This window comes from Bidens hawaiensis, unplaced genomic scaffold, assembly GCF_021521415.1.
Source record: "Bidens hawaiensis isolate Kalapana, Puna unplaced genomic scaffold, B.hawaiensis_p1.1 tig00005168_1, whole genome shotgun sequence".
Classification (NCBI taxonomy): Eukaryota; Viridiplantae; Streptophyta; class Magnoliopsida; order Asterales; family Asteraceae; genus Bidens; species Bidens hawaiensis.
The window spans coordinates 1,581,741-1,609,090 of record NW_027491331.1 but is presented as its reverse complement, the minus strand read 5'-3'; positions in this window follow the sequence as shown (position 1 = coordinate 1,609,090).

Sequence of the window (27,350 nt, the reverse complement as noted above, 5' to 3'; positions counted from 1 at the left end):
GCGTGATCCGATTGCTCACAACTCGAAGATACTATCATAATATAAATGTGATAATATCTATTTAATTATTTTATTTCAAATGTTCACACAATATTCAAATACAGCAAACAATTCAAATAAATAAATAAATAAATATATATATATATATATATATATATAACAAGTTAAATTCATGTTTTACTTCAATAACCCTAAAGTCTTTTTAAGTGTCCGAACTTCAACTCAAGCAACCTGCATATGCGTAGAAAACAGAGTTTGTCAACAACACATGTTGAGTGAGTTTACCACCAGTTTTACAATAAAATAATGTTTAATATAATAAATAAGAGAAATAAGCAAAACGTAATAAATTCGGTAATGAAATCAAACCATGAGCAAATAAGTTGTCAATTAAACCATTGACAAGCGAATCGGGCGCCGGTAAATCAACCATGAGTAAATAATAATAATAAGACCGTTGTCAAGCGAATCGGGCGTTGGTCAATGAGAACCTTCCGCATGGGGATATGCCAAACGAATGCACATAAACAAGTAAGCACATAACAAGTATATTTGATTAATCACACATAATTACACGTTCGCTATTTCTGATATATATATATATATATATATATATATATATATATATAGTATGATATACGCATATGCCCCCAAAACATTGTCAAAATTGAGTAAAATAGGGGAATGATAAAACTCACCTTAGATTAAAGGCAAGTGATTAATAATTAAGATAAACGAACTAAAGATTAAGCGAGTCGTCCACTACGCGTCAAACGAGATTAATGATCAGAACCTGAAACTTTGAGATATGATAATATAATTAAAAACGAACTCGTGGCCGGTGGAATCAATCCAAACGGACGTTCAGAACTCTAGATATGTTATATTTAAGATTTAAGCGAGCTAGTACTGACCAGAATCCGAACAGCGATTCGGCAGTTGGGTTTTGGTCAGTAGCCTTAAAATTTCGTTACAAGAATAAAATTCTTCTGGACCGAATGTTGAATCCGAGCAGAAGTATGAGAAAACGTAAAGTCAAACTTGTTGACTATTATGCCATTTAACGAGTTTTAAGCGAATTGAACAGCCAACACCCTTCAACCACTGAAATTGATTGAAGGTTATTAACTAGAGAATATATATGAACGGTTCCTATGTTTACAACTTACCCGGAAACTGAAAAAATCAAGAGAAACGATGAATCAGAGATCCTAAAGCAAACAAAGTCAACCGAACGAACTTGTATCTTCAACAAATAAACAAAAACCAAAGGATTTATGTGGAGAAGAGGCAAGTGACCGCTAGGGTTGTTTATTTATGGTTTAGGGATGATTATGGCAGAAGAATATGATGTTGTTTATATAATATATGCAAAAACAAACTATATTTAGTATATTTTACTCGTTTAGGAAACCGAATCTAGTTTTATTGATCAAATCAATGTTATAAGATGTATATTTCGTTCTTGATCAAGGGGTTATGTATATGGACATGTATTTTAGATATATTAGTTTTCTTGGGGCTTAATTCACTCGATTATGTCCTAACATAAGCGATTTCAGGTAAAAAACAAAATGGGAAACCATCACAAACGAACCAGGCTGTGCAGGTGGGTGAAGGCGCTGCGCGACGGGCTTGGGCACCCCCACCACACGGAACTCCGTTCTAGGATGGTTGGAGTTTGGATTTTGGCAACTTTGGTCCTTTTAGTTTGGGAATTGGACAATTAATGAATCTTTTATGATTAAATTAAGAAATGAACTACACATGAAACCTAAAGGGTATAAAATGAATATTAGAAACTTAATTACTTATAATATTTGATTTTGATTAATATCAAAGATCTAAATGTTTCATTTGTAAACGAATACAGGTTTGGAAAATCCGAAATGCTACACCTTAGATTAAAGGCAAGCGAATATAAATACGAATAAACGAGTTAACGAATAAGCGAGTCGTCCACTACACATCAAATGATATAAACGATCAGAACCTAATACTTTTAGATATGATAATATAAGTAAAAACAAATTCGTTGCCGCTGGAAGTAATCGAAATGGACGTTAAGAACTCCGGTTATGTTAAATTTAAGATTTAAGCGAGCTGGTAATGACCATAATCTGAACAGCGAATTGGAAGTCGGATTTTGGTTAGTAGCCTTACTCGTTACGAAAATAAAAGTCTTCTGGACCGAACGTTGGTTCCTACCAGAAGTATTAGAAAATGGATTGTCAAACTTGTTGAATGTTTTGCCCTTTAACGGGTTTTAGTCCAATTAACCACCGAGACTCCCGCAATTGGCAAAATTGATTGAGGGATTTTGTTCTATAGATCAAAATTTACAATATTGAAGAAGACAACTTACCCGAACGATGAATGGAACAGGAGATAATCGTGGTCAAAGGGTCTTGAAGCTCGAAAGTCAACGAAATCTTGAAGAACTTGAAGAAATTGAAGAAACCGACAATGGGGGATGAAGAATTTCGTGGGATATAGGATGGTGATTGGTATTGAAGTAATAATTTAGGGTTTTATGACATGCCTTGTTTAAATATTAAGGGTTAAGACTTGTTTATTAAGAAATAGCTATTTTAGGAAACCGAATAATGAATTAATGACAAAAATGGGTATAATAACTTAAAGATTTCGGTTTGGACAGCTATAAAATGAATTTGGAATGTTTTATAAAATTAGTTGACATATCTTGGAGCTTAAGTTTTGTTAATTTAATCGAAGATAGGAAAGAATTGGCAAAACTAGTCTCCGTAGTTCCCGAAATTGCGATTTTTAGCCGTTTTAAGCAATTTTGAAGGTTTCTAAGGGCTATTTGGCATTATTGAAAATTATGAAATTATAAAATGAGTTAAATCAAGTTAAATACCAATAAATACAGGTTTTAAATAGTTCAAAATATCCAAATTACATTCCGAATCAGTTTAAACAAATACGAAAAATCTGAGATGTTGTCTCCCTTACTTTAGGGAATTTTGTCCCGAAATTAAGGAAAAACTAAACATAATTATTTTGGAAATAATTAAAATTTTAAGGGAAATATCATAACATAGAACTTCTAATAATCCACCATGTCCATATCATCTTAACGTTTGTACTGTTACTCAAACTACTTTCAGTTCTTGTTTGTGACACATAATTGTACATATTATGATTTGCATGCGAGGACTCAGATAATTATGTATGCATCCATAATTACTCTTATCGTCGGATGGTCTGCATAATCCGTTCCATCATGTGGATTGTAAAACAATGAAAATAAAATTTTAAAAGGAAGCACATGTTTTGATAATTTTAAATATAAATTCAAAAGATAATTAATACATATTAGAGTTGAATTGATAAAACCATGCAATTTCTAAACACCTTTTGTTTATAAAAGTAAAACTTTTGGGGTTTGAAAGGAAACAAATTTCTTGGAGTAGTTGTTATTATGGATTGTGATAATCGAGAATAAAGAATTAAGATAGAGGTACAAGATTATAATAAGTTTACCTTGATGAAAGGAACTTTATTCATGAGATGAAATGCGCAAAAATTTAATTTATAACAAATCTTAAAATAGTTAAAAACATGTGAAATTTTTAACGATCATATTTATTAGGAATAAAATTCTTAAGACCGAGATTATATGTTTAAACATAGTTAATGAAAATTTTGATGAGTCGAGTTTGGTTAGTTTGATAACTTATGTGTAAGGCCCTGTTCCCGGGAAACCTACTTTCACGCTGGTTGGATTTACTCATTCGCATAAAGTGAAGCATATAATAAAATAAGATAAATGCGAAGCTAGAAATGCATAAACCACCATGACTATTCTAACAACTACGAATTTATCATTTAAACGTTCAAAATTCTTCATAAAAATCAAAGTAGAGAGTTGAAATATTTACAATGAATGTTCAATCAAAAAGTCAATATAATAATAAAAGTTAAATTAATTAATGGAAAATTTTTAGTTTAAAAATGGAAATTAAATTTAAAGAATACATAATTTAGTTTAACAATAATAAAATGTACAATAATTGAATTTTAATAATAAAGATTTATAAAGTGGAATATAAGTTGTGAAAATCATCATGATATTGAGGAAAACAAGAGATAATAAAATATTTATAGTTTAAAGTTGAGGATAAGGATTTAGATATACTTCGAAATTTATAGTTTGAGGATATGGATATAATTAAAAAGTATATTTTAAATAATATTTTAACGGATATGAGTTAGTGTAAGATTTCTTGTTCGGTGTATTTTAGTTTTGTCTAGGTTGACGGTTGGTCAGTTAATAGCATACAGCAGCAACTCCTTGTCGATTCTAGCAGTCGAACAACAATCATGGGTAGCAGACGGACGACGTTGATTACGACTACGATTTCTTAAGGAAGACATTCTACGAGGACCAAAGATGAAAATGTGTAAGAAGACAGGTGAGTTGTAGAAATGAATTGATATGAAGTAATGGGGATGCGTATGTATATGTATTAATATGTATATGTAGCTCGAGATCCCAAATAAGATAACGAAACATGTTTAATGAGTTGGGCTCCCATGAGCTTTCCATGGTATTTTGATGGCCCAATTCAAATAATGAGTAATAAACAATTGAGTTGTTTAGCCCATGAGAGTGTACATGGCATTTAACTGACCCAACTAATTAACAAATTATCGAATCAATGAAGTTGTTCGGACTATGAGCGTTACATGGCATTTAACCGACTCAACTAAATATTGAATCAACAAATCAAATATAATTAGTTGGTGTATCTCGGGAACCACCCCGAAGGATACGTTTCAACCAAAAAAAATTAAATTGAAAATGATTTAAGAAATGGATAGTTGGAGTGCCATGGATTTCCATGGATTTTTCACCCAACTAAGCATTTAAAATAATTTAAAAAAAACATAAATAAGAAGTATAACCGTTTAGCCGATTATGTTTATCACGTAACCGTTTAGCCGATTACGGGTACCGCTTGAAGTTATGTGGTTGTACGAGATTTGTCATACCTCCATGCTTCAAGGTGAAAGAGTAAAACACAACACGGGAATTCTTAGGGAATTTCCCACAATAAAAGACAATCTACTAAAATTTAAGAGGATTTAAAAATATTTTGAAAATTGAGGCTTAACCTCGGAATTTATGTGTGTGTGCAACAATTAGATAAGACAAAGCATAATAAAATAATCAATCTAATTAAGCTGTAAACATTTTAAATAGCACATAAGGCAGTTTAGATAAGCACGTATAGGGTTCCTAACATACGTTTAGGACCATTTCTAACGACCTATCTTATAACCTTCGGCTCTGATACCAATCTGTTACACCCCAACCTAACCCCAACCTAAGGCGGAAATGCCAGGGTGTGATCCGATTGTTCACAGCTCGAAGATACTATCATAAATATAAATGACAATATCTAATTAATTATTTTGTTCAAATAACACAAACAATAATCAAATACAACGATACAATTAAAATAAATAGATACAACCTTTTAAAGTCAAGTTTGTCTTCATTAAAATCCTAAGGTCTTTCTAAATGTCCAAACTTCAATATTCAATCAACCTTCATTTGCGTAGAAAATGGAGTTTGATCAACAACACATGTTGCGTGAGATGATCACTAATTTTGAAACAACAAATAATATATATATATATATAGATAATTGATAAATGATAAATGATAAATGCACAAACCAATCTATGTGATAATAATCAATCAAACCTTAACAAACCAAAACCAAGTATATTCGTGTGCCAATGAATCATTGCCAAGCGAATTGGGCATTGATTACAATGACTAAATTGTCGGTTTACCTTTGCCAAGCGAATCGGGCTCCGGTTACCAAGACTGTCGTATGATCATACTAATGAGAACCCTATACAAAAGGGGATATGTTGGACCTCTCCGAAACGTTATCAAGTAAACAATTAAACATGTAGTAATTAGCAAATAGTATTCAACTGATATTCACACAATTATTATGTTTGTGATTTTGAGTATATATATAGCATAGAAAATATGAGTAAGTACGCATATGTCCCCAAAACGTTTGAAAACATTGTATTAAAAGGGGAATGATCAAACTCACCTGATCGATTAAGCCAAACGGAAATGAACGCGAAAAGAAGGATAATCACGCACTTCAAGAATTACCGACAAAAATTCTAATTAAATAATGTTATGAGTGAATTATAAATGATATCAATCAATCAATAAATCAATCATGCCCAGTGAAATCCCACCGATATCAAAGCTATAAGTAGGGTCTGGGGAGGGTGGGATGTAGGCACACCGTACCTCTATCCAAAGGAATAAAGAGGTGGCTTCCAGAGAGACCCTCGGCTCTAAGTACATGTGTATGAAGCAAAATAAAGGAAATCAAAGTTTAACAGTTATATAAAAACTACTACTAATTATAATAATATTAATAATAAGTTCACAGTTTAACAGCTATATAAAAGCTAATAATAATTATAATAATAATAATATATGTAAGGGAAATACCATTATGGTATGTGACCTAAATAAGTAAAGTCTAAGCCCTAAGGTATTCAATTCTCTCTAAAAATCCTTAACTTTAATTCTACTTCTCCACGAATTCCTATCCTCAACCATGTCCTTGGAGAGGTTTAGGTCTATCAAATCATGCCTAATCCTCTCATCCCAAGTCAATTTCGGTCGTCCTCTACCCCTATATAGTAATGTTTTCTACGGATCTAACAGGATTCGTCGTCTGTCTTCTCTTTACATGTCCAAACCATCTCAGTCTCCACTCTCTTATCTTGTCTGCTATGTTCGCCACCCCTAATCTCTCGCGAAACACAACGTTTCTTATTCGGTCTAGCCTTGTGTGCCCACACATCCAACATAGCATTCTCATTTCTGCTACCTCCATCTTCCGCACTTGTGCCTTCTTGATGGCCCAACAATCTGTTCCATATAGCATTGCAGGTCTAACTGCCACCCTATAGAATTTTCCCTTTAGTTTAGTCGGGAAACTCTTGTCGCACAATATACCTGTGGCTGCTTTCCATCTACACCATCCTACCTGAACTCGGTGGGTCACATCACTGTCTAATTCCCCATCGCTCTGTACAAATGATCCTAAATACTTGAACTTCGTTACCTGCGGGACCACCTGCCCTTCAATTGTGATCTGTGCGTCTTCATTGTCGTTTATCCCACCAAAATCACAGTGGAGGTACTCCGTCTTAGATCGGCTAATCTTTAAACCTTTTGTCTCTAAGGCTATTCGCCACTCCTCAAGCCTCATGTTTAGATCTTGTTTTTTCTCAGCAAGTAACACAATATCGTCTACGAACATCATGCACCACGGGAGAGTCCCCTGAATCGACTTTGACAACTCATCCAAGACTACTGCAAAAAGAAACGGGCTCAACGCTGACCCCTGGTGAAGACCTACCTCTACAGGAAAGAAATCAGTATCCCCCACTGGCGCACGGAAACTTGTTTCACTCCTGGTATACATATCCATAATTATCTCTATGTATTTCCTTGGCACTCTTCTACCCTCCAAGCACTCCCAGAGCACCTGTCGTGGCACACTGTCGTAGGCCTTTTCTAGGTCAATAAACACCATATGTAGATCACGCTTCTTCTCCCTATACTTTTCCATTAATCTTCTTATAAGGTGTATTGCCTCTGTGGTGGAACGCCCCGGCATGAAGCCAAATTGGTTGACCGTAACCTGAGTTTCTCGTCTAAGTCTAACCTCAATCACTCTTTCCCATAGCTTCATAGTATGACTTTGTAGTTTGATTCCTCGGTAGTTACCACAACATTGGGCGTCTCCTTTGTTCTTATAGATAGGAACTACAACGCTGCTCCTCCACTGGTCTGGCATCTTACCTGATTTGAGAATACTATTGAACAGAGTAGTTAACCACATGACTCCTTCCTCCCCCAGACACTTCCACACCTCGATGGGTATGTTGTCTGGGCCAACCGCCTTAGACCTTCACATCCTCCTAAGTGCATCCTTCACCTCCTCTCGTGTGATCCGTCGGCAGTAGCAGTTATTCGATTGTTGTCGTTGAAAGTTTGTGTTGTCATGTTCTTCTTGGTAAGCTCTCCCATTGTTAAAAAGATTGTGGAAGTAGGTTTGCCATCTTAGCTTGATGTCCTGCTCCTTGACCAGTACATGCCCATATGTATCCTTTATGAACCTCACCGGTCCTAGATCTTGCCTTCTACGCTCCCTGGCTTTGGCAATCTTAAACATAGCATGTTCCCCCTCTTTTGTTTCTAGACTTTCATACATCCGTTTAAGGGCCGCCTTCTTTGCTTCCGCCACTGCCTTCTTCGCCTCTATCTTGGCCGTTTTGTAGTTGTCCCTCAATTCCACTCGCTCCTCCTCATTCGTGCACCTCATTAGCTCCCTAAAACATCCTTGTTTGTCCCTTATCTTGTCTTGCACTGCGTCATTCCACCACCAAGACTCCTTATGCCCACTTGTCTTTCCTGTTGTGACCCCGAGAGTCTCCTTTGCTACTTGGATGATCTTTGTCTCCATAGCTTCCCATATATGAGTTGAGTCTCCATTTAGTCGAGCCCGAGTATGCAGTATGAGTTTACCCTTAAACAGTAGGAGATTTTCGTCCTTCAATTTTCCCCATCGAATTCTCGGTGTACCTTTCTTCTCTCGAACAGTCATCTTATTTCTGAAGGCTATATCAGTCACTAGTAGTCGATGTTGAGTCACTACTGCCTCCCTAGGAATGACTTTGCAGTCCTTCCACCAACGTCGGTCTCCTTGCCTCATCAAAAGGTAGTCAATTTGCGTGTCGCGTCCGCCACTGCTAAAAGTGATTAAATGAGAATCTTGTTTCCTAAAATAAGAATTTATAATACCTAGGTCATGTGCCACTGCAAACTCTAGAAGATCTGTTCCGGTCTCATTCCTATCACCAAAACCGAAACCCCCATGTACGGCTTGAAAACCATCGTTAGCCTTACCAATGTGTCCATTAAAGTCACCTCCTATGCAAATCCTCTCCCCCCCTAGGTAAGCCCCCTACCACTGCGTCTAGGCAATCCCAAAATTCTCTCTTTTCTTGATCCCCTAGGCCTACATGAGGCGCGTAGGCGGAGACTACTGCCACTACTTCCTCTCCTAGTACTAATTTCAACACCATAATCCTGTCATTATGTCTTATCACCTCCACCACACTAGTGTGTATTTCCTTAGCCACTAGAAACCCCACTCCATTCCTAGCTCCATCAGACCCCGAGTACCACAACTTATACCCATTACACTCAGCCCCTCTATGTCCTTTCCACTTAGTCTCCTGGAGGCATGCTATCTGAACTCTACGTCTTTTAAGCACATCTACCAATTCTAGCAACTTACCATTTAATGTTCCTACATTCCAAGGAGCCAAACGCAATATACGCTCCCTATCTTTACTCTTTCCTACACCCCTCGTTTCAGGACATGGTCTCAAGTAATAGTCATGGTTCCTACGCTCTATGGTTGCAACTAATCACACAAATGCAAGCAATAGGGCACTCGATAATAATAATAATAATAATAATAATAATAATAATAATAATAATAATAATAATAATAATAATAATAATAATAATAATAATAATAATAATAATAATAATAATAATAATAATAATAATAATTAATAGGTAGTAATAATAATAATAATAATAGTACTAATAATAGTGGGTTGTAATAATAATAATACTGAAAATAATAATAATAATAACAACACAACGGAAGGTAAGGGAAGAAAGCAAAAATCTGGGGTAATCTGTGGGGTTGCCGCAAGCCGGATTTTCCAGCCGGAGAAGATGCCGGATCTGTAAACCCGCGTAACTAATCAAGCAGTCCACTAGACCAACTGGAAGCCGCCGGAGATGCAACTGTCACTCACCGGAAAACTCTCACTACCACCGGATCTGGGTTCAGGGTTTGTTAAAACAGAGGTTGAAGAACACGGTGAGGTTTTGGTGTATTCCGTAATGTCGGTGGCCGGTGTGGGTGGAATATTCTGTGAAAATTTTGTCGGGCTACCCAAAATTGGCCGGAGATAGAAGCGTGAGGTGTTGGCCAGAGAATGGCCGGAGGAGGAGTGGCGGCCTGTACGGGGGTGTTGGCCTGAGAGAGGCCGGAGGGTGGTGGTGGTTGTGACCGTTTGGTGGTGGTACGGGGGTGTTCGCCTGAGAGAGGTTTTGACCGTTTGGTGTTTGTGTACGGAGATGCAATTGTCACTCACCTGAGAGAATTTTGGTGGTTGTGTACGAGGGTGTTGGCCTGAGAGAGGCCGGAGGGTGGTGGTGGTTGTGACCGTTTGGCCGGAGGGGGAGGAGGAGTGGTGGTGGTTGTGACTGTTTGGGATTGTACAAGAGAAGAGAGAGAGAGAGGATTGTACCCTTTAATTTCAATTAGTAAAAAAAAAAGTTCTCCGGTCGTGTCAGAACCAGTTGCAAGAAGCTGGAAAGAGAGAATATAAAGGGTATGATATAATAAGTATAATGGATTTAGGATTCGATATGATTTAAGTTACAATTATGTTTAAAATGTTATGGATTGAGCGATTGATCATTACAAACTATTGTTATTATTTAATTATAAAATCATTATTTGTCATAAAAATCGTATTTACAAATAATTAGTTTGAATAAATACGAGTTAAAATGTTATATAATAATAATAAACGTTTTTAAGTATAATTATCGTAAGGTTTATATCTTGAACTTTGTAATGAAATCCGACGGTAAAGTATATATTAACACTTTTAATTATGTTTAATATGTTCACGATAATTTTGTTTAAAACCAATAATATATATATATATATATATATTTAATACATAAATATGAGTAAATTTATAAAGATGTTCTAATGGAAAAACATATATTAGTGTCAAGTTTTTAATAAAATAATTATGATCTATTATTATTAATAAGATTTATATATACATATATATTTATATATATATATACATACGAAAACTTGTAACAAAGCTATTTGACACGAAACGTTAACTTATGACGTCGATTTAACTAAAATATTGTTTATTTAATAATTAGTATTAATTATAATATAATATATATCATTAATACAAATTAAAATATTAAAGAAACAAAAATAATCAAAAGATTGTGACTGGCCGGAATCGATCCCAGGTGGTTGGCCGGCACACATGTTTAACACACACACCAGCCATACGAGCTGGTGTGTCAGTTGGTTATTGTTTGTAAACAAATCAATATATACAGACTAAAAAAGCCAATTCTTGATCATAACCCTATATTTTCCAATTGATCAATCCATCATTCGTTTATATAATTAAAGTTGGGGTTATTGTTTATTGATGTTCGGCGATCTGAATACATAAATCAATTACCTTACACAATGTTGGAATCACGGAGAACGATGAACACCAGTCTCGGCATCAAGAACAGATCGAACAGGGTATAACGAGCTATCGATAACCCAATTAAACATGGGGCTTCAGTTTGCGCAGGCATAAGAAGGGTGCAGACGAGATTAATTGAGTTATGATTACGTTTAGGTTATATAATTAATATTAGGTTAGGATGGTTTGCATAAGATCTCAATATAAGTTCGATTTGATCTTGTTTCTTTATTAAAACAGTTGGTTAGGCCGATAATGATAATAATAATCATAAACACAATTAAATTCTAAGTTTAGATCGTTAATTTAGGCTCAAGTAATCTATTCGGGTCAACAAGTCATGGGTTACCGGATTACGAGTTTGGTTAGACGGGTTAAAAAGATATTATTCAGAAATTTTATTTTGGTCCTTGGAGTTTTGATGTGGGGACCGATAGTGGGTTAAAATTCATGTTTCGGTTTCAAAACGAACATTTCCTAAAGTTAAACATATATTAAATAAGTATAAAAATTTTATATAAATGTCTCGGTAAACGTGCTTATTTTTTGTTAAAATTTTCCGTGCATAAAACGAGTCAGGTTATGGATATAAGTTGACGTGAAAATCTGAGCTGTTACACCAAATTACCTTAACTAGTGGAATGACCTTGTGACGGTGTTTCTTATTCTTACGGTCAGTGATCTCAACTGGTTGCTTGATATAATTCAATCGCTCATCTACCTCTATGTGTCTATTAACGACACGTGAATCGTGTCATCTGCTAGACCTACCTTAAGTGAGAAACGTGAAAGGTAGAGTGAATCCCTTCCAGTTATTGTGACATTCGTCAATTTTCAATTCGTATTTGTATTTGTTAACCCAACCAGTTGGGCCATTTTGTTGTATTAATTTAAGGTTCATTGTTTGATGTTCGTGTTATTCAAGTATTTGTGAAACCCCGAGTCCTATCGATAAACTAGTTAAAAACACGAAAGATTTCCAAAACCAAAAACTCATGAAAAATAATTTACAAATTTTAAGGGTTAAAAGTGTAAAACTTGAAAACTAATATTAACTTAAAAGTATTAAAAATCCATTTAATAGGTTTATTAAACTGTAACATTTATATTAATTATATTATTATAATAATCTTAAATCAAAAACCCAACCCTATCCCATCCATCCCCCACCTCACGTTTTTCCGGCCACCCTCCAGCCGCCGGAATCGGCTCCGGAGGTAGCCAAGACCCACCGTATAACTAGTTTTAACTTGAAATTTTTATATAAAAATGATTCTTCGTCAATATCAATCGATAACCAACTATTTAATTACGTTTATCGCCGTATATAATCCCGTAATCATCGCCGGAAAATCCGGAAATCGAATTAATGATATTAAGCGCGTATACGCTGACCAATTCGCTTACACTTCTCAACCCCCCTCTAATACACCGATTTGTCTGTAATTGGGGGTTCTTTTTCTGTTTTTCCGACGAACCTTAATCTCGGCCAAATCAAAACATCTAAAGGTAATTGATATGTGCTTTCTAATGTCGATTAACTGATGAACAATAGCCCTAAACAAATTTGAACGAACATAAAACAGTTTTTCCAATTGAAAAATCTAGGGTTCATATGAAAAAGATGAACCTGAAGTATATTATATATATATAATATATATATATATATATATTTTCTTATGCTTACAATGAATGAATTCTTAAAGCAGCTGGTTAACTTGTGGTCTTGTATCAAACAGACCCGGGTTCGAAACCCGGGTTAAGCATATCTTTCTTTTCTTTTTGGTGAGCTATTTATATTACTATTATTAATTAAAATCAACAAAAACTAGTAATATTTACATGTGTTAAGAACCATGTCTTAACGAATATGAAGCCTAGAGCAGTTGGACAATACACTAGACTTATAACATAAGGACCAGGGTTCGAAACCCAGGTCAGTCACATATATTTTTTTAATACCTTTTAGTTTATATATAATAGTTAATTAAATCATTTTCAATCAATTAAAATCAAAATAAATTTATAAAAATCTTTTTAAATTAAATAAAAATTATATAAATTAACAATAAAATATACCTCACAATTTCACATTTAAAAACCAAGTTTCTCGTTTTCATAAGCAGCCATTAAAAATCGTTTAATAAACGTAAAGTAAACTTTGATTTTCTAAAGATTGTTTTGTCAACGCAATAAACATGATTATAACTTATAATCAATAGTTCAAGCTTTTTGAACATATAAACTTTGTTTTTTCGCCGTTAAATACTTAAATCATATTAATAACCAAATTTCTGTTAAAACTTAAATGTTAATATTATAATTAAAGAATACAAAAATAACATGAAATATTCAATAAAAATACAATCTAGTAAGGTTATCGATTGAGTCTTGTTTTTATCTATTTTAGTTGCTATTGATCACACGCTTCGGCTTTCGTGACGTGTTCGGTTGTTGCATTCTTCAACGCTTACAAGCCTCTTTTATTACCTTATTCCTAAGTTGAGTTTTTCACCGCCCCTTTTTAATGTTTTAATATTTTGGGGTAGCATATGTATCCTTATAAAATTCAAGTATTGTTTCTTCTATTACAAAACTACAATTCGTATATGGACTTGTGTGTTACTTGTATTATGTGCATGAATATTACTTGCACGATTAGGAAGCCTCATTAGGTATGATCATGCACGCCCCTTTGCACTCCTGTCCATTTGTATCGAGTGGAAAATGGCCTCATTATCCAAGTACGTTGGTTGATACCAATTGGAAAGGACCTTACTTGCGCGATTACCCAAGTACGTTGGTTGTTACCAACTGGAAATGACTTACTTGCTCGTTTATCACTTGTCCATGAGTTGTACGGTTTTTATGTATGTATTTAAAACATTAGAAACTCACCGGCTATTTATAGCTGACCTTATTTTATACATATGTTACAGGTACCGTGATTAGAGGATGAAGGACTAGAAGATGCTTAGAATACCTAGGTTATTTAATAAGCGAGACATTGTTATGATTATGTTTCGATTTGAACTTGTATTGTGATTTGTTGAACTTGTGTACTTGGCAATTTAATGAATTAATGTTATTATGGTCACTTAATAGTGCCACGTGTGTTTGATCAATCTGTACGTCACACTCGGGCGTTTTAGCTTAAGCTGGAGTGTTATAGATTGGTATCAGAGCCCTGGCTATAAGATACGACATTAGACGTGGTGTTCTAGTTTAGCTATAGCTTAATTGTTTAAATTGTTTAGGTTGCATGATTAGAAAATTATGTGGGCCTTTATTTGGTTGTTTGAACGCATTTACTATAATTGCTATATTGCTTAATTCGTTTACGCCTCATGTACACAAAAGCACACATAAGTCCAAGGCTTAGGCCTATTAATCAAAATTTTCAATGGATTTACAAACAAGTTTCGTTTGGGTGTTCCGATAATTCTCACGCATAAAGATGATTCGTCATAGCGGGTATGTAGTAACTGGAAGGGGGACGTGCTTGTTTCCCGAACTCTTGACACCAAGGTTCATGAAACTTAAGGATAAGCAATTCTCATATATCCAATCAGACGCTAGACCTGGTTGCTTACCTGGAGAGTTCGGGAAGGGCATGGAACTTATTAGGCCAAAATGTACCATCCAAACGCCATACGAGTCACCACTTTATGTTTTCAACCGTGATCATATCCTCTTTGTGATAAGGATATGGTTCCATCCCTTAGGATGTCACGCAAGTCATGGTGATTCATGCAACGTGTGACTCCGACCCTCAATGTTTTACAATGTGTTTTAACCGAAAGCCTGTCAAGTCGTGGTGATACCCAGCTTTTGGTTCGATTTATTTTCAAAATTTTGATTTAGTATTGGAACATAAGAGTCCATGGTGGTTCATGAAAACTCTAAGTCCCTTACAACACTCATATTATATTTATGGTTTTCACATTTTTTTTACAAATTTACATAAAGATTTATTTTCTTTATATATATCATGCACTATTCCGAGTCTCATGATTTTCGTTACCCTTGTTCGCAGAATGGCTTCCCGTAACCTTAAGCGCCGATCATCTGGAACCTCTAGCCGCAAGATGTAACGCCCGCAAATTTTTGTTAAAAGGATCTATGTGTTGTAGAGTTTGTATTTTTACTGAGACTCGATCTGGCCTTCCTCGGGGACCTCTTTGTCTTTTTTGTAAGCCTATTTATTTAACGTTTAATCCAAGATATCGTAATTTACACGATGGGGGACTAAAGTGTAAATATATTATAACAAAAACCCTAGCTTTTTCCCCTCCCTTCTTTGGTCCGATCGGCAGCCTCACCTCACCACCACCATCGAATTTTTCAAGGATTCCAGCCATAACCCAACCATATTCGTCTAATTACAGGTTAGTATTGTTCGATTGAATGTCTTTTTCACCATTAAAGCCTTTTTTGAACCCTAGAGATGTCATAAACATGTTAGGGTTTGAGTTTTGATTTTAACAAGTTCAGACAGATTCGTACTCGTTTATTGTAGGGTCTGTAACGCGATAATAATCCATTTTTTTTATCCATTATTGATTCCATAATGTTCTACTTTGAGTCTAGTTTCCAGAAAGGTATAATACGTAATTTTTGAACGAGATTTGAATACTTTTTATGATTTTATAAAATCGAGTGTCAAAGCTGATGCGGGAGGACGGATTCTGGTATGTCTTCCCGACATCATAACCCTTTTTTGTCAAGTCTAAATTGGTTGGTTTTACTTCTGGAAGTTAATATTTTGAGTTAGGAACCAAACCCAATTGGAATCGTTTAATTTAGCTGGGAAATGAATTTTATAAAAATAAAACCATTTTGTTGTGCACTGAAATAGCTGCACATACCTTTCTGTGTTGGAGAAATTTTTATGATTTTCGTGTCCACTAGAAAAATATAATAAAAATATTTTCATAAACTTACGATATTTGTGCAACTTTTGTAAAAATTTAATAATTTAATTCCATGGTTTTCCTATGTAATAAAATGCATCTTTGCAAGCTAAAATCTGCATGTTATATTCATTATTGATCGATAAGTTCGTTTTAGGCTTAACCGGTGGCTGCCCTTCCTCGCATCTTCCGGGGCTTTTATAATTGAAGTTCGTGCTCCGTAATATTCTTAGGTATGACTAGTGTAATATACTTTAGTATAATGAGTTTTGGCATTCGTTAGATTGGTCAACTGTTGATGAAGTGAAAACTAGGTTTCGGTTGTCTAGTTTGTCAATGGTTGCGTCTAGCGTGTTGTTTGAGAGAATTAACAACCAATTCGGATGTTGTAGTCTCGGTAGGATTTGTTGGCTGTGAAAAACTATATTTTTATGTTATTGGGGCTGAATTGGTTGTCGGTTACTCAAACGGGTCGGTACGGTGCAAATTCACGTTTATTGGTAATTTGTGCATCGTGCTTGCGAATTACCGACCCATCCAACTCGTGTAGCGTTGTGTGGACTTGTTGGCTGTGATTTTACTAAATTTGGTCCACACGGGGCTGAGTCGGTATCTAAGTGCATAAACAACCCGTTAACGCGCGTATTCAATAAAGTCAACAACTTTCGGGGGTAAATTGGGAACCCTTTGTCCCCGGGATTAACTAAGGGTGGTTTTGGTAAATACATGGCCTCGGGGGCTGATGTAATTGAATTTGGTAATGTCAAGGCTTTAGGTCAATCAAATCATGTTAGAACGTCTCGTAGGATAAACGAGTCGGTACGTTTAGTTAGTAATCTTTGTGTGCAATCCGACAGGCTTGTAAACTGTGGATTGGCTTTGAAGTTCTCAAACTCTTTGGTGTTTGTGTAGCTCGTTTCAGGTGAGTTCATGCTGCCCTTTTTACTCTTTTCAAGTTTTGGGCTAGCATGCACACCGTAATACAATTTTACACGATTTTACACGTTACAACTATTTGGATGGTATTACATAGCCTTATTCATATTTGTGCATTTACGAAACTATTTGTGAACTATATTTTATGCCTAAGGATATTGTAGACTCGTTTATGGTCTTATATTCCTTAAGGTTATACATATTACTTGTGGTCTAGGCTCGAGGTTGCTATTAGGCCTAGTATTAATTCCTAGTATTAAACGATTTTTCCTGACGAAACGTTTAAACTATTTTATATAGGCTTGTTAGTATATTGTTGGCCTTGGAATGTTATAGTATGTGTATATATATATATATATATATATATAAAGTATTGTATGGCCTATATTTGGCGATGTTGTAGCCGTTATCGACTACGGAATGTTACGTATGCCTACTTCGGGTTTCCATGCATTGAATGGAATGTTACGTATTGGGGTTGTACGTTTTCTCGTCCCTGAATGTTAATATTGTTCGGATGGATGGTGGTCTTGGCCGGGCCAAACTATACGACTCAGGTTCTTAAATTCTGTGGCGGGCCCTGAAAAGCCAGCGAGAGGGGAGGCTCGTGTGGCATGATCATCATCGGATGTTACGTGTTGGGGTTATACGTTTTCTCAGCTCTGAATGTTATTTTTGTACGGATGGATGGTGGTCTTGGCCGGGCCAAACTATACGACTCAGGTTCTTAAATCCTGTGGCGGGCCATGAAAAGTCCGTGATGGGGGGGGCTCGTGTGGCATGATCATCATCGGATGTTACATGTTTGGGTTGTACGTGTGCTCGACCCTGAATGTTATACGTGGATGTTATATATATATATATATTATTGTTATATATATAGGGATGTTACGTGTTTGGGTTGTACGTGTGCTCGACCCTGATGTTATTATTTGGATGGTATTTATAGGGATATAAATAAATGGATGTACATAGATGTGTAAGTACGAATACTTAGTGTTGATGATGGTCTAACTGTTCGTATCCCGTATTATATTTTAGACTCTTGAAATGTTTTATAATCCCATTTTTATATTTAAACCCTTGGAAAGATTTATTTAAATGTCTGTTATTAAAACTTGAACTCACTCAACTCAAGCTGACTTTGTGTGTATGTTAGTGTGAGTTGCAAGTTTAGAGGAGGATGCTTGCCGCTTGGACGTGCTCGAGACTACTTGGACGTTTGAAGGCATAACTAGTCGGAGATTAATACACAAACTGTTTTCTTTTCATTTATTACTTTAAACATTTAAATTATGGTTTTGGGAACTTGGTTTTAGTACTTGTGATTTTCCGCTGTTTATTACTCTGAAGCGATTTTAATAAGATGAAATGGTTTGACTTTAAATTTTTGAGAATTTGTGGACGTGATTACCAACTGTAGGATTCCCGGGATTCGGGATCTTACACAAGATAACTTCTCAGATCACCAAGCACCTGACAGTGGTCCTCCCTAATATCATGACTCAGATGCACCAAAACATCATGGCTAACGTTAACCCTCCTCCTCCTTCCCCACCTTTAGCTCTTGTTGTAACCTACAAGAACTTTACTAATGCCAAGCCTACCAAGTTTAATGGAACTCAAGGTGCCACTGCTCTACTTCAATTGTATGAAAAGATGGAAAGCGTGTTTTACCAAATTGAATGTCTTGATGATAAACGAACCCGATTCGCTGCAGGTATGTTCAAGGAAGGCTCACTTACATGGTGGGTCAAGGAAAAGACGAACCACGGTACTGAAGCTGCCATGGCCTTGCCATGGAACGAATTGAAGGATCTCATGACCCAACAGTTTTGCCCTCTAAATGAGCTTATGAATTTGAAGGCTGAGTTTTGGAACCTTAAGCAAGAGGGTGGTGAGCACTCCGGTTACACCACTCGTTTTAATGAACTTAGTGTGTTGGTGCCGCATCTTGTTAGCCCTACCTCGCGTGCCATCGAGAAGTACATTAGGGGACTACCGAGGCAGATTCAAGACAGTGTTTTTAGTAGTTTTCCTAAAGAACTTGGCGACGCAATCAACCTAGCCGCAACCTTAACTGATAACCATGTCAAAGCCGGGACTTTGACATTGAAATCTTCCAAGAAACCGGTCGATAAATCTCCTGCTGAACCCAAACCCGAATCATCCAAACCCGCATACTCCTCCCAAAACCGCAACAAGAAGCGCAAGAACTATTCGCTAACCCAACAACCCCAACCCCAAGCCAATCCCGCACCACCTATCAAGAAACCCTATGGCGGACCTCACCCGTTTTGTAGCACCTGCCAACGTCACCATCCCGCCTATGCCTCTTGCCGACAGTGCACCCGTTGCAACCGTTACGGGCATCTTAGCCCCACTTGTCGTGAAACCACCATAGCGGCTCCCCCGCGGGCTGCTCCACCGAATCCCTGACCCGTACCATATGTCCAACCCATCAACCAAACGAGAGCTTGCTATAATTGTGGCGACCTTGGCCACTTCCACAACGCGTGTCCGCGACTCCCAAACGTGAACACACTTCGGCTGGCTCCTACTCCGTAATTCCAGCTCCAAGCTTATCAAGCCTACCAAGCGATTCAGCCACAAGTTCCTCAATTGTTGGCTAATCAAGCTCCACCACCGCTAGCTATTCAAGCACCTGCTCCTCAAGATGGACAAGTCGCTCAAGCCGTTGCAGCTCCTCAAGATAACCGTGGGTGTGCTTTCATGAAGAATGACCACCAAGCGCAACAAAACGGCGATGTGGTGAACGGTACCTTTCTTGTTGACGACCACTTTGCAACCATTTTATTTGATACCGGTGCCGATATGAGTTTCATATACTTAGAATTTGAATTGTTGCATGCTAAACCTCGGTCTAAACTTAAGAGCTCGCACACTGTTGAAGTAGCGAATGGTAAATCCGTGACGATCGATTCCGTTATTCAAAGCTGCAAGATGAATCTTAATGGCCACACGTTCTCAATCGACCTCATCCCGATGCAATTGGGAAGTTTCGACATCATAGTAGGCATGGATTGGTTGTCCTCTCACCATGCCGAAATCGTTTGCTTCGAGTAGATTATTCGTATTCCGATTACCGATGGTCAAACTCTTCGTGTTATTGGTGAAAAGCCCTCTCCTTCTAGCCTTAACCTCATAACTTGCTCTGAAGCCCAAACATACTTACGCAAGAAGTATGTAGCATTCGTGGCTCACGTTGTTGAAAAGAAGGAGCAAAAGATTGAAGACATCCCGGTTGTTCGTGAGTATCCCGAAGTGTTTCCCGATGATGTTTCTGGTCTTCCTCCCGTTCGAGAAGTTCAATTCCGCATTGATCTCATGCCTGGTGCAACTCTGATTGCCTGGTTCAAGAAGTAAGATGGTTCCTTCCGTATATGTATCAACTACTGCGAGTTCAACAAGCTTACGGTCAAGAATCGTTACCCATTGCCTCGCATCGACGATCTCTTCGATCAACTTCAAGGAGCTTCTTGCTTCTCCAAAATTGATCTTCGTTTGGGTTATCATTAACTTGTGGTCTTGTATCTAACATACCCGGGTTCGAAACCCGGGTCAAGCGTATCTTTCTTTTTTTTTATTTTGGTGAACTGTTTATATTATTATTATTATTATTAAATAAAATCATGAAAAACTAGTAATATTTATATGTCTTAAGAACCATGTCTTAACGAATATGAAGCCAGAGCAGTTGGACAATACACGAGACTTATAACATAAGGACCTGGGTTCGAAACTCGGGTCATTTACATATATTTTTTTAATACCTTTTAGTTTATATATAATAGTTATTTAAATCATTTTTATTCAATTAAAAATCAAAATAAATTTATAAAAACCTTTTTAAATTAAATAAAAATTATATAAATTAACTATAAAATATACCTCGTAATTTCAAATTTGAAAACCAAGTTTCTCGTTTTCATAAGCCACCATTAAAAATCGTTTAATAAACGTAAAGTAAACTTTGATTTTCTAAAGATTGTTTTGTCAACGCAATAAACATGATTATAACTTATAATCAATGGTTCAAGCTTTTTGAACATATAAACTTCGTTTTCTCGCCGTTAAATACTTAAATCATATTAATAACCAAATTTTCGTTAAAACTTAAATGTTAATATTATAATTAAAGAATACAAAAATAACATGAAATCTTCAATAAAAATACAATCCAGTAAGGTTATTGATTGAGTCTTGTTTTTATCTATTTTAGTTGGTATTGATCACACGCTTCGGCTTTCGTGACATGTTCGGTTGTTGCATTCTTCAATGCTTAGAAGCCTCTTTTATTACCTTATTCTTAAGGTGAGTTTTTCACCACCCATTTTTAATGTTTTACTGTTTTGGGGTAGCATATGTATCCTTATAAAAATCAAGTATTGTTTCTTCTATTACAAAACTACAATTCGTATATGGACTTGTGTGTTACTTGTATTACTTGCACGATTGGGAAGCCTCATTAAGTATGATCATACGCCCCCCTTTGCACTCCGGTCCATTTGTATTGAGTGGAAAAGGGCCTCATTATCCAAGTACATTGGTTGATACCAATTGGAAAGGACCTTACTTGCGCGATTACCCAAGTACGTTGGTTGTTACCAACTGGAAATGACTTACTTGCTCGTTTATCACTTGTCCATGAGTTGTACGGTTTTTATGTATGTATTTAAAACATTAGTAACTCACCGGCTATTTATAGCTGACCTTATTTTATACATATGTTACAGGTACCGTGATTAGAAGATAAAGGACTAGATAACGCTTAGAATACCTAGGTTATTTAATAAACGAGACATTGTTATGATTATGTTTTGATTTGAACTTGTATTGTGATTTGTTGAACTTGTGTACTTGGAAATTTAATGAATTAATGCTATTATGGTCACTTAATAGTGCCACGCGTGTTTGAGCAATCTGTACGTCACACTCGAGCGTTTCCGCTTAAGCCGAGGTGTTACAGTTATACAGGTAGATTGAGCTTGTGCGCCACTTCTCCTATACGAGCTATGATCTTAAACGGTCGAATATACATCGGACTCAACTTTCCTCTCTTCCTAAAACGTGTGATACCTTTCCACAGTGAGACATTAAGCATCACATTGTCGCCAACGTTAAACTCGATCGGTCGTCGTCGCTTATCTGCATAAGACTTTTGACGGTCTTGAGCAGCTTTCATTCTTGCTTTGATTTGATCAAACCTCGAGGAGGTTTCTTGCACAACTTCCAAACTACCCATCCTTTTCTGACCAATCTTGAGCAGCATACGGGAGTTCTACAACATCTACCATACAACATCTCAAAAGGAGGCATTCCTATACTCGAATGGTAGCTGTTGTTGTAAGAGAATTCTGCTAAGTTAAGATGATCATCCCAACCAAAATCTAACACACAAGCACGTAGCATGTCCTCAAGGGTTTGGGTAGTCCGCTCAGACTGTCAATTTGTTTGAGGATGATACGCCGTGCTGATATTCAATATCGTTCCCATTGCTTCATCGGACCTCTTCCAGAATCGGGAAGTAAAGCGAGTATCTCTGTTGGATACGATCGACAATGGCACTCCATGCTTCGCTACGACTTCTTTAGTGAACACACTTGCTAACGTTTCTGACGAGATGGCCTCTCATATAGGTAGAAAGTGAGCTCTCTTAGTTAAACGGTCCACAATCACCCAGACGGTATCATGATTCTTAGCTGTACGCGGTATCTTAGTTATGAAATCCATAGTGATGTGTTCCCATTTGTACTCGGGTATCTCCAAAGGCTGCATCTTCCCATACTGTTTCTAGTGTTCTGCCTTAACTTGTAAGCAAGTTAAGCACTTGCTGACATAATCAACTACTTCATTCTTCATGCCGGGCCACCAGTAGTCTTTCATCAAGTCTTGATACATCTTGTTGGATCCTGGATGAATCGAATATCGAGATTTATGAGCCTCGTCTAGAATTCGACTTCTGAGATTCCCATGGCGCGGAATCCACATTCGATCAAATATGATCTTTACGCCTTGTGTATTATCAATCAACTCAGTCTCTTGCCCATAAATCCTCTCTTTCTTCATTAACCCTTCATATGCAAGTATTTCTATATGGACTTTGCTGATTTCTATAAAGAGATCCGAATAGACAATCAGCTTTTTAAGACTTTACTGTTGCTATTACTTCTTCATTCTTTTGGCTTAGAGCATCGACAACCACATTAGCCTTTCCCAGGTAATACTTGATTTCACAATCATAGTCTTTAATCAACTCTAGCCATCTTCTCTGTCTCATATTCAACTCTTTCTGCTTGAAGAAGTATTTTAAACTCTTGTGATCCGTACAGATAGTACACTTAGTACCATAGAAGTAATGTCTCTAGATCTTAAGAGCATGTACTACACCTGCTAACTCTAAGTTATGCGTCAGGTATGTACATTCGTGAACTTTCAATTGCCTAGACGCATAAGCTATGACCTTTCCTCGTTGCATTAACACGCAACCTAACCCTTGATACGAAGCGTCAGCACAAACTATCAAATCCTCGTTACCATCAGGTAAAACTAGAATCGGAGCTTGCGTGAGCCTCTTCTTCAATTCCTCAAACGCATCTTCCTGGAACTTACCCTAATCGAACACTATAGTCTTTCGGGTCATACCGGTCAACGGTGCGGCTATCTTGGAGAAACCTTGGATGAATCTCCTATAATAACCAGCTAACCCTAAGAAACTGCGTATCTCAGTCGGGTTTTGCGGCGCTTTCCAATTCTTTATCGCCTCTATTTTTGCCGGGTCCACCGTAATCCCCTCAGGATTGATTATGTGACCTAGAAACTGCACTTCACGCAACCATAACATGCATTTCGAGAACTTGGCGTACAGTTTCTCATCTTTCAAAACTTCTAGTACTTCCCTCAGATGCTTAGCATGATCAGACTCGATTTTTGAATAAATCAGTATATCGTCGATGAAAACGATAACCGACTTGTCGTTCGGTCCACGAATGCCGCGGGAGCATTCGTTAGACCGAACGACATCATGAGGAACTCGTAGTGTCCATACCGCGTCCGAAACGCTGTTTTAGGAATGTCTTCCTCTTTCACTTTTAATTGATGATAGCCCGATTGAAGGTCTATCCGCGAGAACCAGCTAGCACCTTGCAATTGATCGAACAGGTCGTGAATCCATCGAAACGGATTTCCATGAAGATTCAATCAAAAATTCGATTTAATAATAAAAGTTAAATTAATTAACGGAAGATTTTAAATTTAAATATGAAAATTAAATTTAGAGGATGAAAAATTTAGTTTAATAATAGTAAAATTTACATTAATTGAATTTTAATAATAAAGATTTATAAAATGGAAAGTAAGTTGTGAAAAGTAACATGAGATTGAGGAAAAATAAGAGGTAATAAAATATTTATAGTTTAAAGTCGAGGGTAAGAATTTAAATGCATTTGATAATTTATAGTTTGAGAATATGAAAATAAATAAAAGAAGATAATTTAAGTAATATTATAACGAATATGAGTTAGTATAAAATTTCTTATTCTGGGCATTTTGGTTTTGTCGAGGTTGGTGGTTGGTTGGTTAACGACATACATTAGCAAACTCCTTGGCAATTCTAGTAGTCAAACGACGATCGTGAGAAGCAGATGAAGGACATTAATTATGATGATGGATTCTTAGGGAAAACATTCTATGATGGCCTAAGATGAAACTTTATGACTTGATGAATAAGTTGTGGAAATGAGTCGATATGAGATGATGGGGAAATGTGATAAAATCGTGACATTGATGACTCGAGGACGAGTCGAGATTTAAAACAATGTGAATAAAATTTGAGATATTTAATTTGATAAATATTGTTTCTAAAAATTTCAAAAGTAAAATGTTATTGGGTTGGCTTTCCATTGCTTCCCATGATAGCTTGAGATCCCAAATAAAATAACGAAACATGTTCAATGAGTTGGCCTCCCATGAGCATGGCAATTTGAATTACCCAACTAAATAAAGCAACATAAATTTTCGTGAATTGGGCATCCCATGAGCGTTCCATGGAAATTTATTGGCCCAATTAAAATAACGAGTAACAAACAATTGAGTTTGGTCAGCCCATGAGCATTTACATGGCATTTAACTAACCCAACTAATTAACGAATTATCAAATCAATGGAGTTGGTCGGACCATGAGCGTTACATGGCATTTAACTGACCCAAATAAATATCGAATCAACGAGTCAAATATGAGCAGTTGGAGTATCTCAAGAACCACCCCGGATGATACGTTCCAACAGAAAATCAAATTGAAAACGGGTTGAGAAATGGATAGTTGGAGTGCCCATGGATTTACATGGATTTCTCACCCAACTCGGTATTTAAAAATAATTAAAACAAAATATTGGAGGCTTCCCGAATTTAGCCACGAACCATCCTGAATTCGGTTGTTATAAAAGGAGTGTAACCGTTTAGCCGGTTATATTTACCACACAACCGTTTAGCCGGTTACGTTTACCATTTAAAGTTACAGTTGTACGACATTTGTCATACCCCCATGCTTCAAGGTGAAAAAGAAAACAAAACATGAGAATTCTTAAGGAATTTCCCACGATAAAAGGCAATCTACCAAAAATAAGAGGATTTAAAAATATTTTGACAGTGAGGCATAACCTCGAAATTCGTGTGTGTGTGCACAACAGATAAAAATATAAATTAAAGAATTAACCTATATAAGCTGCAATCTATTAAATAGCACATAATGCAGTTTAGATAAACACGTATAGGGTCCTAATATTTGACAAGGACAATTTCTAACGACCTATCTTATAACATTCGACTTTGATACCAATCTGTCACGCCCCAACCTAAGGCGAAAATGCCGAGGCGTGATCCGATTGCTTACAGCTCTAAGATACTATCAAAAAAAAAATGTGACAATATCTATTAAGTTAATTATTTTCCAATTACAATGCCCAAATATTCAAAATAAAAACCAATAATATAATACATGTAACACAATCAAGATTTGAATAATATTTATCTCCATTGAAATCCTAAGGTCTTTTTATGTGCCTATACTTCAACTTCCATTCAATAACAACCTGCATATGCGTAGAAAACAGAGTTTTGTCAACAACAAATGTTGAGTGAGTTTATCACCAATAAAATAATTTTAATATAATAAATAATATTAATAAGCAAAACGTAATAAATACGGTAAATGAATCAAACCATGAGCAAATAAGTTGTCGATTAACCAATTCCAAGCGAATCGGGTGCCGGTAAATCAACCATGAGCAAATAATAATAAAATCGTTGCCAATGGGATCGGGCATTGGTCAATAGCATGAGAACCCTATACAAGGGGATCTGATGGACCTTTCCGAATGCAAATGTGTACATAAACAAGTAAAAACATAACAAGTATATTTGATCAATCACAGACAATTACACGTTTGCTAACATATATATATATATATATATTTATGTATAATATGAGATACGCATATGTCCCCAAAACGTTTAGAAAACTTAGTAAAAGAAGGGAATGATAAAACTCACCTTAAATTAAAGACAAGCGAATATAAATACGAATAAACGAGTTAACGAATAAGCGAGTCGTCCACTACACGTCAGACGATATAAACGATTAGAACCTAAAACTTTGAGATATAATAATATAAGTAAAAACAAACTCCTTGCTGCTGGAATTAATCCAAACGGACGTTTAGTAAAACCCCGAAATCCCGGGAATCCTACAGTTGGTAATCATATCCAAAACTTTGCAAAAATTTAAAACCCAAAGTGATTCATTTTATTTGAAAACCAGATCAGAGTAAATATTCAGCGGAAAATCCATAAGTATCAAAAACAAATTCCCAAAAAACCGGGAAGTATGCCCAAAACCAATTTAAATGCATTTAATAATAATTAAAAGTAAACAGTCTTCATTGTTAGTTTCCCCAACTAGATATGCCTTCAACCGACCAAGTAGTCTCGAGCATGTCCAAGCGGCAAGCATCCTCCTCCTAACCTGAAATTCAATCTAACATACACACAAAGTCAGCTTGAGCTACGTGAGTT